The sequence below is a fragment of the Chrysemys picta genome, chromosome 1 (assembly GCF_011386835.1).
Source record: "Chrysemys picta bellii isolate R12L10 chromosome 1, ASM1138683v2, whole genome shotgun sequence".
In the NCBI taxonomy this organism is placed as follows: Eukaryota; Metazoa; Chordata; order Testudines; family Emydidae; genus Chrysemys; species Chrysemys picta.
In genome coordinates, this window is record NC_088791.1 from 29,468,641 (window position 1) to 29,484,384 (window position 15,744).

The 15,744-nt window shown below is 40.2% G+C and overlaps 1 protein-coding gene across 1 annotated transcript in view; it reads right to left on the reverse strand.

The window, feature by feature from the left end:
• The window catches only part of COG5 (component of oligomeric golgi complex 5), a 302,348-nt gene that overhangs the window by 254,946 nt on the left and 31,658 nt on the right, over positions 1–15,744 (reverse strand). The window lies entirely within an intron of this gene.

A 15,744-nucleotide genomic window follows, 5' to 3' on the forward strand; every position in this document is an offset into this window, starting at 1 on the left:
ATTTCATCATATCTGGCACCAAATGCAAAAGTTAAGTATCGTGCTAATCAGATTGGTATAGTTGAAGGCTATTTGCTATCCAAGCTCTGAAGCCAGAAATTTGGAAGGAATAGCGCCCACATGCATCCCCTTGATTTGATAATGTTCCAGCAGTTAACTTCAAATGTATTAAGGAAAAGAAAAATCTATTTTACTTTTATTGTAGTATAATCACCTCTAACTGTGTATGAATTGCTCCCATTAACATAAGAATAACTCCTAATAATTAGTGTTAATGCAAGTTCCATGCATAAAAAGCAGAATATCCCCTCAACATGAGATTTTCTCTCTTGCAATATTGCGTATTTTCTTTTACCTAAAACTAACATGCACCTGGATGTTAAGTAAAAATCTACTTCTTATCCAAAACCAAATACAATAGCTCAGATTTTATGTACACCTATAGAGAGACACAAAAAGTTGTACGAATATTTTAAAATGTCTCTTTTTCATTTTCTGGAAGAAAACTATCATTTTAAAGTCACAATGTTCCTTCTTTTTGCAGATTACATCTTTCCACTCCTGCTACATCTAGCTATCTTGTACGCTCAAATATATGAAAGGGAGGGAAGGGGACACTATTAAAGTGTTAATATCACAACATGGTTTCTTACACTCAAATACGATATTTTTAAATAAAGACGTAATGTGTATTTTTAAAACTTGCAATCATCTGAATATGTAAATAAGGCTGTAATACCCCACGGACATATGGCGGAATTAAAACAGTTGTAAGAAAAGTTTTCACTTTCAAACGTACAAAGGGTTATTGACATTTTCAGAGTGCACTCTCTTTTTTTAAAGCTCAAATACTTTAGAGCTCATTCATCATAAAGACAGCGTCAATGAACCGGAAAATGTCTTGCCGATAATTTCCCTTTTTCTAGCAGCATCTCCCACAATTCTTGATGTCTGGGCTGCTCTGGGCATTCTTGCAACTCATGGAGGTAGATTAGCATTTTGGTGCCACCCACTGGCCATGCCCCCTCTGCTTCCACTTGTGGCCAGATGAGTTATTTCAAAATTGTAAAAACTTATATAACAATATTAGTAATAAATACTTCAGAGGTAACTGACCAACTAAGTTTAGTGGACCACAACAGGGAAAAAAAAAGGGGGACAAAGTAAAAATCTCACTCAGCATCTGACCTTTTGGTTCTTGAGCTAGTTAGGGTGGGTAGAATTGTGGAAGATGCATAAAAGGAATTATCAGTAAAAAAATTTCCATTCTACAGTCCAGCATCTTCCACAGTTCTTGAAGTTCTGGGAAGTAGAGAGCAATGAACAGATGTAGGGAAGGTTATAGAGAAGGTGGGAAGAAAAGGAAAACAGTATCCCTTCTCATTTATAACATTTGTTCAAAGGGCAAAAACCATGTCCCAATCACGGCCTGCACTAACTTCCTGCAATAAGACGCCTCTGCAGAGAACAGGAAATCTACCTTGTAGTGCTTGACCAGGTGGTTGCCTTACATGTTTCCACTATGGATGCACTAGTTCTTTCTGCCCATGAAGTCACCAGGGATCACGTTGAGTGTGCCCTGATCCCTTAAGGAACCAGAATCCTCAATGTCTTGTATGCTTCTTCAATACATAGTCTAATTCACCTAGTAATGGATGACTTGGAAGCTCTGGGTCCTTGGCATTTCCGGAGGAAGGATACGAACAGGGCACCCGATCTCCGAGTAGACTTTGTACATTTGAATCTAAAGCATGCCACTTCTCCTTGGTGGCCTGGGACAGAAAAAAGGGAGACCGACCTCTGGGGAAGCATGGAGGAAAGAGTTCACCTCTGGGATATACAATTCTGGAGTTCTGAGCACCACCTTGTCCTAATGAAACACACAGAAAAGCTCCTGCATAGGAAGCACTGACAGCTCCAAAACTCACCTGGCAGATGTGATGGCAATCAGAAAGCAAGACACTGATGTGAATGGTTCAAAGAGATGGTTCATCAGGGCTCTCAGTACAAATGGCAGTCCCACTTGGGAAAGAGAGGCCTGATTGCTGGTTTGACTAATCAGACTGCTTTAAGGAATCAGGCTATGTGGGGGGGAAGGGAGAGGGGTATTCTGCCAAAGAACCCATGGATCCTGTGACCATCCTGCTACAAAGGACGGACACTTGACGTGCAATGGTGCTAGGTTGGGGACCTCTGTCCAAGCCTTCTTGGAGAAATTTCAAGATTGCAGAAATCAAGGAATTCTGGCTATTTGCTTCATGTTCCTGGCACCAGCACAGAACTTGGTCCAGATAGAGGAGTATGCATTCAAGGTCAATACTCTTCTAGAATGCATTCTGATGACTTTAGAGGCCAGACCCAACAACACTAGCACTTCCCTTTCAACAGCCAGGCTGTTAAATGCAGATGGTTCCGATCCAGATGAAGAAGAGGACCGTGTAAGAGGATGTCCTGTCTCTTTGGGAGCAGTACTGGAGGTCCTATTTCAGCTCAGTTAGGTCCAAAACCCAGGCTCTCCTTGGCCAATGTGGGGTTACCAATATTATCGTCACCTGTTCATTTTATTTTCTGGACTACCTTCCCTAATGATAGGAAGATTGTAAACACACAGAGGAGGCCCTGAGGACATCAGTGCGATAGTGCATCTGTTCCCTTGGATTCGGGGTCCACCTCCCTGCTGAAGTACTGTGGTCTCTCCACGTTCAAGTGATTCATGAATAGATTGGTTGAGGGAAAGCCAAATAACTGGATGATTAACTTAAAAGCCTTCCTGATGCAGGCAACACTCAGTTATTCATCTTGATCAATCGGAGCAAGATCAGTAGGAGCTACCTTGAGGGATATATGAGAATGTACTATCCATCCAGTGCATGATTTCCATCACTTAGTTGTATAGCGTTGGGCTTCTTTTTCCTCTTGGTTGTTCACATAAGCAACCATGGTCATATTGTCTGACTGAATCAGAACGTGTAGCAACAGCTTGGCTGCTCTTATTTCTAGATGGCTTATGCTGTCAGTCCTTTCCGCCGGCTATCAGATGCCTGTTTTGGACCCCCAGTGAGTTTTCCAGCCCTCCAGGCTGGTGACAGTTGTGACAATCTGGAAGGCATAGAGGCTGACCACCATTTTAAAGGTGTTGATCACCTGTGCTGGAACCTTCACTTGATCCTTCATGGGTTTCAGAGAGTGCCCCCATATCTTTAAGATGAAGCCTTGAAGGGCCTGATGTGAGACTGTACCCATGGAGTGATCCCTATGTATGATACTAGGTTGGGGGGGCGAGGAATAGCTCAGTGGTTTGAGCATTGGCCTGCTAAACCCAGGGTTGTGAGTTCAATCCTTTAGGGATCTGGGGCAAAATCAGTACTTGGTCCTGCTAGTGAAGGCAGGGGGCTGGACTGGATGACCTTTCAAGGTCCCTTCCAGTTCTAGGAGATGGGATATCTCCATTAATTTAATTTAATTTTTGATTTAGGTGGGGTCTAGTGGCTGAAAGCTTAGTGGTTTTAGTTTCAGGCCTCTTGCAGTTCCAAAACAATTTGAGGAAGTCTTGAATCTTCTGGAACTTCTCTAAAAAATGGATATATTCTTGCTATCAAGGTACCTGTGTCCACTCCTAAGTGAGTTATTTTGGTCGATGGAATCAAGGAGATAATAATGGATAATAAAACCATGCATCTGCAGGAAATTCAACATCAGGGACGTAGCTCTGTGTGTTGTTGCTGGGGATGGAGCTCTGATTAAAAGAGGTCATCCAGGAGGGGTAAAGGTGGATTCCCTGTAACCTATGTCTGGCTATGATTACCACCACCGCCACCACCACCTTTGTAAAGACCTGCTGGGCTGAGGACAAGTCAAACTGGAGTGCCCGGTACTGACAATGCTTCGCGCCACTAGCAAACCTCAGGAATCTGTAATGGCAGGGTCTGATAATTATGTGGAGATATGTATCCACCAGATCCACTGAAGTTATAAAGACACTGTAGAGATTTCTTCATTTTCTTAATCCACTTGTTGAGCCTTCTGAGATCTAGAATGGTTGGATTCCCCATCATTCAGAAGTGTACAATGAAGATGGATTAGAACACTGATAATTTTTCTTCTGAGGGGGCATTCTCTATTACTGCCATATCCAAGAGATGAGATATCTCATTCTGGAATAGATTGCACTTTACGGGGTAATTCAAGATAGGAGACCAGATGAAGAACGGATGAGGTGGAGTCCGTAACTCGAGGGATCATCCCTGACTAACTATTTCCCTGGCTCATGGGTCCATGGTCAATGCAACCCATTTCTCCAGGAAATGGGAAATTGTGCCCCCTAGCTTCAGCTCCAGGCAGGGTTCTATCATACAGAGGCTTTGGGAGTGGCAGGGTTCGCTTGGGGCTTTCCTCCAGAGCTACAGTTCCACAGCTTTTCTCTGGAGAACCTGTTGTCCTTTTGATAGTATTTCTCTGAGGATGAAGGCCAAAAGGAGCACCTTTGTCTGAAGGCTGGTCTGTACTCTCTCTCAAAGGCATGATGTGGCAGTGGGAGGGACCATTTAGATTTTGCAGTATTGTCCACCACTATGTTGTCTAGCTTCTCTCTGAAAAGCAGGGCTCCTGTAAATTTGGCAGACAGCACTTGCTTGGTGTGGCTATCCACTTTCCATGGACAGATCTATAGGTCCTGCCTGGTCACTGAGCTGGAGGCCATGGCTTTGGCTGAGAATCTCATTGTATCCAGTGAGATATTAACAACGATATGCTGTTGCCAGGGAAACTTTCTTTAACAGAGCTGAAGTCAGGGAAATCTCTACCCACAAGGGCTCTGTGATCTTCCAGCTAGGAGAGAGCTATGCCCTCGAAAAGCAAGTAGCTGCTAGGAACACCTGGAGGGAGGCTGAGGAGTCCACAAAGTCTTTTTTGAGAGAAGCCTCCATTTTTGTATTCCCTGGGGTCCTTAGGATAGAGCTCCCCTTCTGAGGGGATAATCGTATCTTCTGCCAGGGACGCTATGGCAGTGTCAACCTTCAGTATCTCAGCAAAGCATCTGGCCACAAGCAGGAGCAGATGGCACATGCCAGCGTGGTGGTGCCAAAACACTAATCTGTCTCTGTGTGCTGCAAGAGTGAACAGTTAGCCCAGACATCAGGAATTGTGGGAGATGCTTGGCTGCAGTACAATACTTTATGGTATAAAGAAAGGGAGCATGGTCCAGTAGTTAGCTCAAGGGAGGGACAAAGCAGGTCTACACTTAAGTGCAGCTGAACCGCTGTAGCACTTAAGTGAAGATGCACCTACACTGACAGAAGAACGTCTCTCATCAGTGTAGTTAATCTCCCTCCACAAGATGCGGTAGCTATGTCGATGGGATAAGCTCTCCCATCAACATAGTGCTGTCTACACGGAGGGTTAGGTTGGTATAACTTCCTCATTCGGGAGAGTGGACTGTAAGTCTGTAATGTAGACCTGGCCTTAGCATCAGAGTCATGTGTGTTCTGCTCCCATCTCTATTGCCAAACTTGCTGTGCAATTTCAAGCAAGTCATTTAAACTTCCTGTGTTTATGTTTCCTCATCTGAAAAATGTGAATAATGATACACTGATATCCTCACAAGAAAGGCACTATACAAAACCGCAAAGTATTAAGCATTTTACAGCCCTGTAAGTGTACATGCTTCTTTATAAAACATACCATAACACATGCGCTCCACAGAAAGCTTAAAATCTCAAAGACAAGACAAACCCTGGGGCAACAGTTCAAATAAGGAAAGTTTGTTCACAGATCATTGGGACTCTAGGAAGGGGAAGAAGTCGATTTTAAGGAGGAATATGAAGGAAAAAAGAGGGGAATGGGAGAACAAGAAGTTGGATGCTACTGCAACTGTTGGTGGCAGCATGAAAAAATAAAGCTAAAAGTGGGAGGAGACAAATGGAATATGAAATAAATATTGTTGTACAGCGTGAAATTGGCTAGTACATTTTACACTCCCCTCACAAAAAGTCATTAGTTCAATTCAAATTCACACATCTTATCCTAAGGCAAGTAGGGTTAAAAGAGAAATAGAGAAAAAGTCTGAATAGGGATAGGAAATATTGGAGTCTCTAGGAGAACTAGCTTAGCCTTTAAGAACTAGCCCTTATTAAAACATTGACAGAGAAAATTACCATGTTTTAAATTTGTTTTCAAGATGACTAAAATACTGTCTAATGAAAGGTCACTACATGGTTGAACTCCTTAACTTTATTTACCAAGGCGTCTTCCCTCCCTGAATATTTAGGTAAACACACATGCACACTTTTTATAAACACACAGAGGCACACACACTCTAAAACAAGAGTTCAACATTAATTTAGCAAGAAATTTAAATTTTAATTGATCTAATTTCTTTTAGATTACTTAAAAACAACATATTAAAGTAAAAATGGAATCCGGCATGAAGGCATTTTGCATGTGTACACATCATTTTTAAAGTTATTTTTAGCATGTAGAGAGCATATCTGCCATCTGAATAGACAGAATCACTGTGCTCTGTCAGACATTACTACAAAAAAAATTCTTATTCGAGATTTAGAATATACAAGATACATATTTACCTGGACAACTGGAATAGCTTTTTTGCTGTTAAGTAATGTGTGTATCACAACATGATGAAAAATTGTAGACAACGATGTATTTGTCAGACAGCAGAACAGTTGCATGGTTGAGTGTTCTCAGGTAAATATTTGTTTTCTGTGAACAATTCTGGTTTCCAACTCTCATTCCCTCTATTCTTTTTTCTTTAAAGACCTTATGGTTCATCTTTTTAAAATCTATGACATGTATGATAACATAGTATGTAGATGAGAGTATTTCAATTTGAGTCTTGTCCTGGGGGAAAAGATGCACTATGCACTTCTCAAAAGAACAGAGGCAATAACAGCAAGCAGGGATTTTCAGGCCTTCAGAAATCCTTCCTACCTTCTATCACCAGTGTTATACCAGAGCTACTGTCCTTTATATTGTCTTCTGTTCATCTTGTCAAACTTAAGGCATTCACTATCCACCTGATGATAAACATTCAGCTCCTCAGAGGAGTTGAATCCTTAAGTGATATGCTCTCTGTCAAAGTGAGCATGACTTGCACATAAAAACAAAAAATCCCATATATAGCATCTTAACAACAAAATGTTAAGAGGTATAAACTGTATTATCAAGTTTCAGGTTAAGAACCTTTTTATCCCCCAAATTAACACTGGGTTAAAATGCCAAGAGTTCACTATCTATCCTAATAGTGACATCAACTGCACATTGTGTGTATTGCTTTATTTATCCACATCTGCAGGGAGGGGACTTCTCTTGTAGTTTTCCAGTCAAGAGGCTTCCTGTTTTGTTCCCCCACCATCGCCCAAGGGATACTGTCTGACTAACCTCAAATATACTTACTGCTTTGTGTCTCAGTATGTTCTTAATTACTACTCCCTAATCCAAAGTTTAAAACATCTAGATAAGAACTGTAACTGGGTTAGCACATTTTCTTTATTTTCATCTAGGTACTAAAGGGGCACTTAATTTCAGACAATTTTTTAAAGTTTTCTCTTTACTGGTTATTGTTACAACTAAACATGAAGATTACTGTAAATCAGGGGTAGGCAACCTATGGCGCGTGTGCCAAAGGTGGCATGTGACCTGATTTTCAGTGGCACTCACACTGCCCGGGTCCTGGCCACCGGTCCGAGGGATTCTGCATTTTAATTTACTTTCAAGTGAAGCTTCTTAAACATTTTAAAAACCTTATTTACTTTACATACAACAATAGTTTGGTTATATATTATAGACTTATAGAAAGAGACCTTCTAAAAACGTTAAAATGTATTACTGGCACACGAAACCTTAAATTAGAGTGAATAAATGAAGACTCGGCACACCACTTCTGAAAGGTTGCTGACCCCTGCTGTAAATGAAAGATCTGAGGGGGGCAACATTTTTTCTTGTGTCTGTTTATCCATTTTGTATATTGCCACTTTTCTCAGTTCATAGAGGTCTTTCACACAGCAACAACAAAAAAAAGGATGTTTTCCCACATCATAAAACCTCAAAATCTCTCAGATGCATATATAGGATCTGAAACTACTTAGCCTTTTAAAAAAAATTAGATTCCAAATGAAGAGTGTAAATGTATGAAATGTGTTATGTTTTCAGTATCCTTATGTTTATTTCTGCATTACCTTTGTCTTAACAACTCTACACTCAGACACACTAATACGAACACTGCTATTGGCAGGCAGCATGTCCTTGTTTCTCTTATCAACTAGATTTAGGAAATACTCATTTGCTGTTCCGTTATCTCGCTATAATCTTTAACTTCTTACACTGCCTTGTAATGGTTTAACTTGATACTGCATCTGATAAACACCTCAATGTTATTGCTGGAACAACATCATTGCAGTAAAACTTGTCTTTTTGGCTGTGTCAGACTGCTATTCCCACAGCCATATTAGGCCAGATTTGCTTTTAATTGTGCCAGGCTCTCCCACAGCCTGCCGTACATTTTGCATCATAAATTAAGCACTGGTAGTGGGGAAAAAATGCTTAATATCTGATGACAAATCTATTGCTTCACATAATGCTTAATGTATTGCTTCTTCATTACACCGTTATATTACTGCGCTGTTATACCATTCTCCTTCTTTCAACCCTGGTTTTAAGATTTTCCAAACATCCGAGGGAGATATACAATGGAAAAGAAAAGGGAAGCTTCACCTGTTGGGAAATTATCACCATCACCAGTGAGTATGAATACACTATCATCTACAAACCAACTGAAGTAAAGATATCAGAAGCAAGAAATTCAGTAGAATACTAGTCACACAATATGCATACCCTTGTGAAGCAAGAACTGAAAACAAATATAATAGCTTCAACCCTGAACAGGAAAGAAGGCATCACTTCTGCTAACAGCTGCTCATCCGAATCTAATGAATGACAACATCAACAACTAGAAAGGGAAAAAGGGAAAAAGACCTGATGAATTTTTTTTTCTTAAAGTGCTTCCTTATGCTCTGTGGTCTAACAGAAACAGTCTCAATACACTACATACCAGCCCCAAAGAAACTATCTGGTAGAAAAGAACTCATGAAAAATTAAGTGTATGGAAAACTTAATGTAACTATAATAACAATAAGAAACACCCAGATGTGTCATTATGTTTCTTTGTTGCTGCTTCAGTCTTTAAACAAACGCTATTCACAAGACGTTACCATTTTCACTACAGGCAAGTGAACTCATTATAGAAAGAGGTATATTGTAACTTAACAAATACAAACAGTGTCATTTAAATTATAAATGCATCTCTTCATAATCTGAAATTTGCATGGATAATTGTGTTAAGAAGATGTGATCATAAGGCGTACCATTCAGTGTTCCACCGTTTGCACCCAATATATAGGAATGAACATTTAGGTTTAATAATGTGTTACCAACTGTACAATTTAGTGCAAAATTAATACAAATTTTGATCCTATTATTTTACACTACTATAAATTATTTTTCAAACAGAAGTATACACCTTATCTGTAGTCTTACAAAAGCATGAAGATGACCACACAGAGAAGTCAGAGACTTCTTTAGAAAGATTCATGCAGACTTAGCAGCTTTTGCCAACTCTTGTTTAAAGTAAAGCTTACAGTACAGAATTCAGACAAGGAGTTTAAATAAAAGGGAAACAAAAGTTATATAATTTGGGGTTTATTGATTTTCTGAGACTTTGTTATGTTGCAATTTTGGGTTATATGTTTAAAAACACTGACTAAAGGCCAATAGCCTTCTATGATATGAATTAGAACAAATAAAGGTTTTTAAAGCCTTTGTCTGATATTGTAGACAACCTGCTATATATAAGCCATTCCAAATGTTCCCCAAACATTTGGAAGCTCCTTGTTTTAATAAGGTTAGGTGCTGTTCCGAAGTCAGAGAGTCTGCCTTTGACATATAAAGCATGTAACCAGATTGTATGCCTCTGGGCAGTGGAACACTGGAATTTGGCTGGTGGACAGACAAAAACAGACTAACCTACTTTTAATTGTAAAGGTTTTGCTTGTATGTTTGTTTTTGTCTTAAAGTCTTTAAGAAACCTAATATGTTGATTAACTTTTGGAAGCTATAAGCCTGATGCCGCTGAACCAGACATGAAGAATTACAACCCCTGCTCTGAAGACAACCTGTTTATTTTTTAAAAAGCTATTTCAGACATCAGGAACTACAAAAATTTCCTTCCACGTGCTCATTAACTCATACCTCATATGGAATCACATTTATCCATCCTTTAGTTCAGGCACAGAGGACCTTCAAGAGACAACCAGGTCACTTTCAGTGTCTAACCAAGAAAGTATGTGGTTAGGTTTATTACATTTAGGATTAGTCTTTCGTCTTTTTTTTTCCTCAGCTCTTTAGCTAGATCCTTTGAACCTGAATCTGCTCCCAGTGACGTCAATGGGAATTTTGCCACTGAAACTGATGGGAGCAGGATTGAGTTCTGATAACTGTTGACCCTCTTACGAGAGGTGGACCAAACAATTTTTTTATTTCAAAAAGTATGACAGAATTTTACATACACACACACACACACACACACACACACACACAGAGACAGACCAGTATTTCAAAAGCTTACAGCCTAAAAGCTAGACTGTGCTTTTAGATACTGCCATGTGCAAGGGGCAAAAAGTAGCTGTGCTGCCCCAGAAGGCAGCAAGAAAAGGGACCTGCTCCCCTTTGATTCCAGGGGCAAGAAGTCTTCTACTGCTCCTGACCAGTAAGAGGTTACTTCCCACCCTACTTTTCACATGCCCGTTCAGCATGCTAGCCAGTGCACTGGGAGCTGAGCAAAAATGCCCCTCAGAACTCTCTTTACCAGCATGGGAGGAGGTGGCGGAGTATCATGCACTCAGAGCTTAACCACAGCCAGCTGACAGGAAGCTAAACACATCTTGCCCTTAGCTGGACTGACCACAGAGTCATAGTAAGCATCATATCTGCCAGTTTGAGTATTCCCAATCATGTTTAAACACAAAACAATTTTCTAGTGTACAAGTTATTCACACATTCTTTGGCTGAAGTGTTGGGATTCACCAAAAGACATTTTTTTTCTATGCTGAAGGCATGTTTTCAACCAGATAAAACTGGAGAAGCAGCACCGTGGGTCTGTTTGAAAAGAGACCATCACTAGGATGGCTTGGCAATTTTCCATTTATGTCCATAATTGATCAGGTTCCTTATGGGTTCTCACAGATTCATAGTTTAAGGTCTGAAGGGACCATTTGATCTAGTCTGTCCTCTTGTATATCACAGGGCATTAAATTTTACCCAGTTACTGTATTGAACCCAGTAACCTGTGTTTGACTAAAGCATAACTTGTGTTTGTGTAAAGCATGTCTTCCAGAAAGACATCTGTTCTTGATTTGAAGACATCGGGAGATAGAGAATCCATCACTTCCCTTGTTTCCAATGGTTAGTCATCCTTTACAATTAAAATAAATCAAAGATTTTTAACAGAATTTGTCTGGCTTTGGCTTCCAGCCCAATGGTTCTTGTTATGTCTTCCTCCACTATATTAGAGAGCCTTTTACCACCTGATATTTTCTCCCTGTGAAGGTACTTATGCACTGTAATCAAGTTACCTCTCAATCTTCTTTCTGATAAAGAGCTCAATCAGTTAGCTTAAGTCTCTCACTGTAAGGCATTTTCTCCAGGGCTCAACTAATATTTGTGGCTGTTTTATGCAAACACTTCTATTTTTCAATTTCATTTCTAAAATGTTGACACCAGAACCAGCATCAGTCTCAACTGTGCCGTATACAGAGGTAAAAATCAACTTCTTACTCTGACTCACTATTCCCACTGATATATCCAAAGGTCATGTTCACCCGTTTTTCCACACCATTAAACTAATGTTTATGTTCAATTGCTTGTCCACTATGACCCCCAGATCCTCTTCAGAGTCTCTGATTTCCAGGATACAATCCGACTTTCTGTAGGTATGGCCTGCATTCTTTGTTCATACATGTATAACTTTGCATTTTGTTTGAATAGGCCCAGCTTACCAAGAGATCCTGATCACTCTATATGACTGCCTGTCCTCATCGTTATTTACCACCCATCAACCTTTGTTTCATTCACAAAATTTTAATCAGCATCAATTTTATATTTTACCTCCAGATCATTGATGAAATTGTTGAATGTCAGACCTTCTACCAATCCCTATAAAACCCCACTAGAAACACCCCCAGTCAATGATGATTCTCCACTGACAACTAGTTTTTGAGATCTGTCAGCCAGCCAGTTCTTCATGCAATTAAGATGTGCTTATTGATATTTTATAGTGCTATTTTTAATCAGAATGTTGTGCAATACTAACTCAAATGCCTTACAAAAGTCTAAGTGCATTATATAATTATGCAATTACCTTTGCCAGGCAAATTTGTAATCTCAAAAGAATGAAATCAGGTTTATTTGACAAGACCTATTTTCCATAAAGCCATGTTGACTGGCAATTATATTCCTATCTTTTAATTGTTTATCAATTGAATTCTGTATCAGCTTTTCTATTATTGCCTGGGATTGATGTCAGGCTAATTGGCCTGTAGTTCTCTATATCATTCCACTTGTCCTTTTTTAATATTGGCACATTAGTACTCTTCCAATTTCTGGAATTTCCCCAGTATTTCAAGATTTATTAAAAAATTAATATCCGTGGGCCAAAGATCTCCTTGCCAACTCTTTTAAGACTCTTGGGTGCAAACTGTCCAGCAATGCCATTGTCAAAATGTTTATTCTCAGCAGATGTTAAACACCTTCCTTTGTTACGAATAGACCGGAAAATACTTTATCATCCTCTTGTAACACAAATACATCACCCTGCTTCTTTCCAAATATAGAACAGAAATAATTATTGAATATTTCTGCCTGCTCTGCATCATCATCAATTTTACCATCTCCATCTAGTAATGGACCTATATCATTGCTAGGATTTCTTTTGTTCTAATATTACTTTTAACAATTCCTTATTGTCATTAGCACTGCCAGCCATGGATTTTCCCTGATGTCTTTAACTTCCTTTATCAATTTTCTACAGTTCATAACTTCTCATTTATATCAATTGCTATTTCCTCTGATTTTTGTTGCCGTCACTTAACCACTAAACCAGGATGGGGTTATAGAGGATAACTTTGGCTTTCTTGATTGTGGAATTGTGGCTTTTTGCCCATCTAATAAATTCTTCTTATAAAAATCCCAATTTTCACTCACATTTTTCTATCTAATTTTTACCTCCTCTAACGGGTTGGCACCCACCTCTTGCATGCACCTTCTGGTCGAGTGCATGTGCCTGCAGTCTCTCAGTTTGTGGTGACCCCTGTCAATGGTTTCTCAGGCAGGTTTTCAGTGACCGGCCAAGTCTCACACACTGCCTGTACATGAAACAGAACAAACCCCTTCTGGGTATGCAATCTAACTTGTCCTGGCCCTTTGATGGGCCATACCCCCCAGGGCTTCCTCCATGTCTCCACTGTCTTCCTGCAACCTTCCCTGTGCTCAGTCAGTCCCAGCAGCCAGCCAGGAGCTTTCTCTTGCTTGCCCAGGCCCTGCCAACACTGAGCTGTCCATGGTCCTGCTGCTCTTTCAGCCAGCCAGGAACACAGTTTTCTCTCTTCCAGCTCCAGGCAGCAACAGACTGACTCCGGCCCTGAAGCTCCTTTTATGTGAGCCTGCTGGGCTCTGATTGGCTGCTCCCTGTAGCTTCCCTCTTTGGTTGCTTCCCTGGTAGGAGGACTTCCCTTCTGCTCCTCTCTACGACTGGATATCATAGGACCCTGAGGCCTCCAGGCCTAGTTCACCCCTTCACATCTCCCATTTTTTTCCCCATAATTTTCCTCAGCTTTGATAATTTAGCCCTTTTTAAACACCAAGTTTAACTGGTTTTATTGATTGGGACTGTATTTTGTTTGCCCATATTGATCATTGGACCTTAGGCAAACACCAACTTCCAATTCAGTGGTCTCTCTCATGAGGTCCAAAATATGAATTTCCTCATGTTGGGTGAAATACCTTTTGTGTTAGAAAATCAAATTTCAGTAATGTCAATAATATCAAATTTCTTCTCATCAATTAGAATCTACCTGTTAGCCAGACACCTAGCACTGGTACATTAGCAAATGAAAAATTTATTCTCTTCATATTTTTTGGTCACATCAGTTCAATTTGTTCACTACATACTAAGTTGTTTATAATGCATTTGCCTCCTTTGTGTCCTCCTGACTGCTCCAGCCAGTCTCCAATCAAGAATAGCCCCCTGCTCGTGAGATGCAAGCTGTCCCATTTGCACAATCCCCTCTCTCACTAGAATTTGGCCCAAGGTTCCATGGAACCAAAACCTTCAGCTTCACACCAATCATGCAGCCAACAGTTCACCTCTAGTACTTTCGGCCTTCTCTCACTTGTGTATTGCAAGATATTGTGGATCTCAAAGAACATCATTTGAATTTTCCTCTTCTTCAGCTCCCTTCCAAGCTCCATAAAGTCTTCTATAATCCACATAACTCCATGTAATGCTGTCTCATTGGCTCCAATGTGCAACATCACAAGTGGAGACTTGCCAAATGAATTAATAATCTTGTCCAATTTACAGTTACAGGTCATATTTTTGCTTCAGGAAGTGCACTCACTGCTGCACTGCCTTCAGAGCTGGGTTGCCAACCAGCAGCCATGGAGCCTCCTGGGAGGTTCCTGGAGATCTGTCTGACCTGGCCCAGGAGCGGCAGCTGCAGGGGAAAAGGAAGTCCCGTCCCTCCCCAGCACAGCCAGAACTAGCAGCTGAGTCCAGCACACATTAGGCTTCCCCTCCCCTATAATAGCCAGATTTCACAGGAAAGATCAGATTTTACAGTCTGTGACTTGTTTTTCATGGCCGGAAATTTGGTAGGGCCCTAATTATAAAACACAACATTGTCTAGGCCAGTGTCCACATTTTCATCTATTATTCCAAGTACAATCATCTAAAAGCCTGTCCTCCCCAACACACACACACACACTCCTCTCTTTCAGTAGATAAAAGGTTTCTGCTTAGTTATTTGAAAATTAAGAGTTTTGAGGAATTGTTTCAGACTTTTCCCTACTGATCTTATTTGTTACAGTTTATTGGCAACTTACAAAATTTAAAAAGATTCTTTAAAAAAGACTTTTTGAAGGTTTACCATTAACCTCCATTTACAACCTGGGGATAATCCCTTTCCTTTTCTCCCCTTTCCTGTCTCCTCTCTCCCTGCACAGAACTATAGTCTTAATTCCTTCTCTCTCCTTTGTCGCATGTAGGTCTGGTTTACTCCAACTGACTTAGAAAGCTCTGGATTTAAAATTTTGACAGCTTGTCAAAACTTTAGAGCTTGTACAGTGCCTTCAGCGCTTGACAAAAGATAAATCTTCCATTCTTGGACTAAAATTTAGACCACCCTCTTCATCTTATATCCATAATGATAAAGATTTATAAAATCACTGTGGCTATCTAGTTACAAAATATTTTGCCAATGGACTCAAAAATAATTCACAGAGATCCCTAGTTAGATCCTACAACCACCACTCTGGCTCGAAGCCACTTTGAAGATTCTAGTAATTGAAGTACTACACATCTTCTATCTGGTTAAACATGGGCATCCACGCCTTGGGGAATATTTATATTAATGGTTCTTTCAAATCCTTTGACACTCTCCAGTGTGAATATGGTTGTCC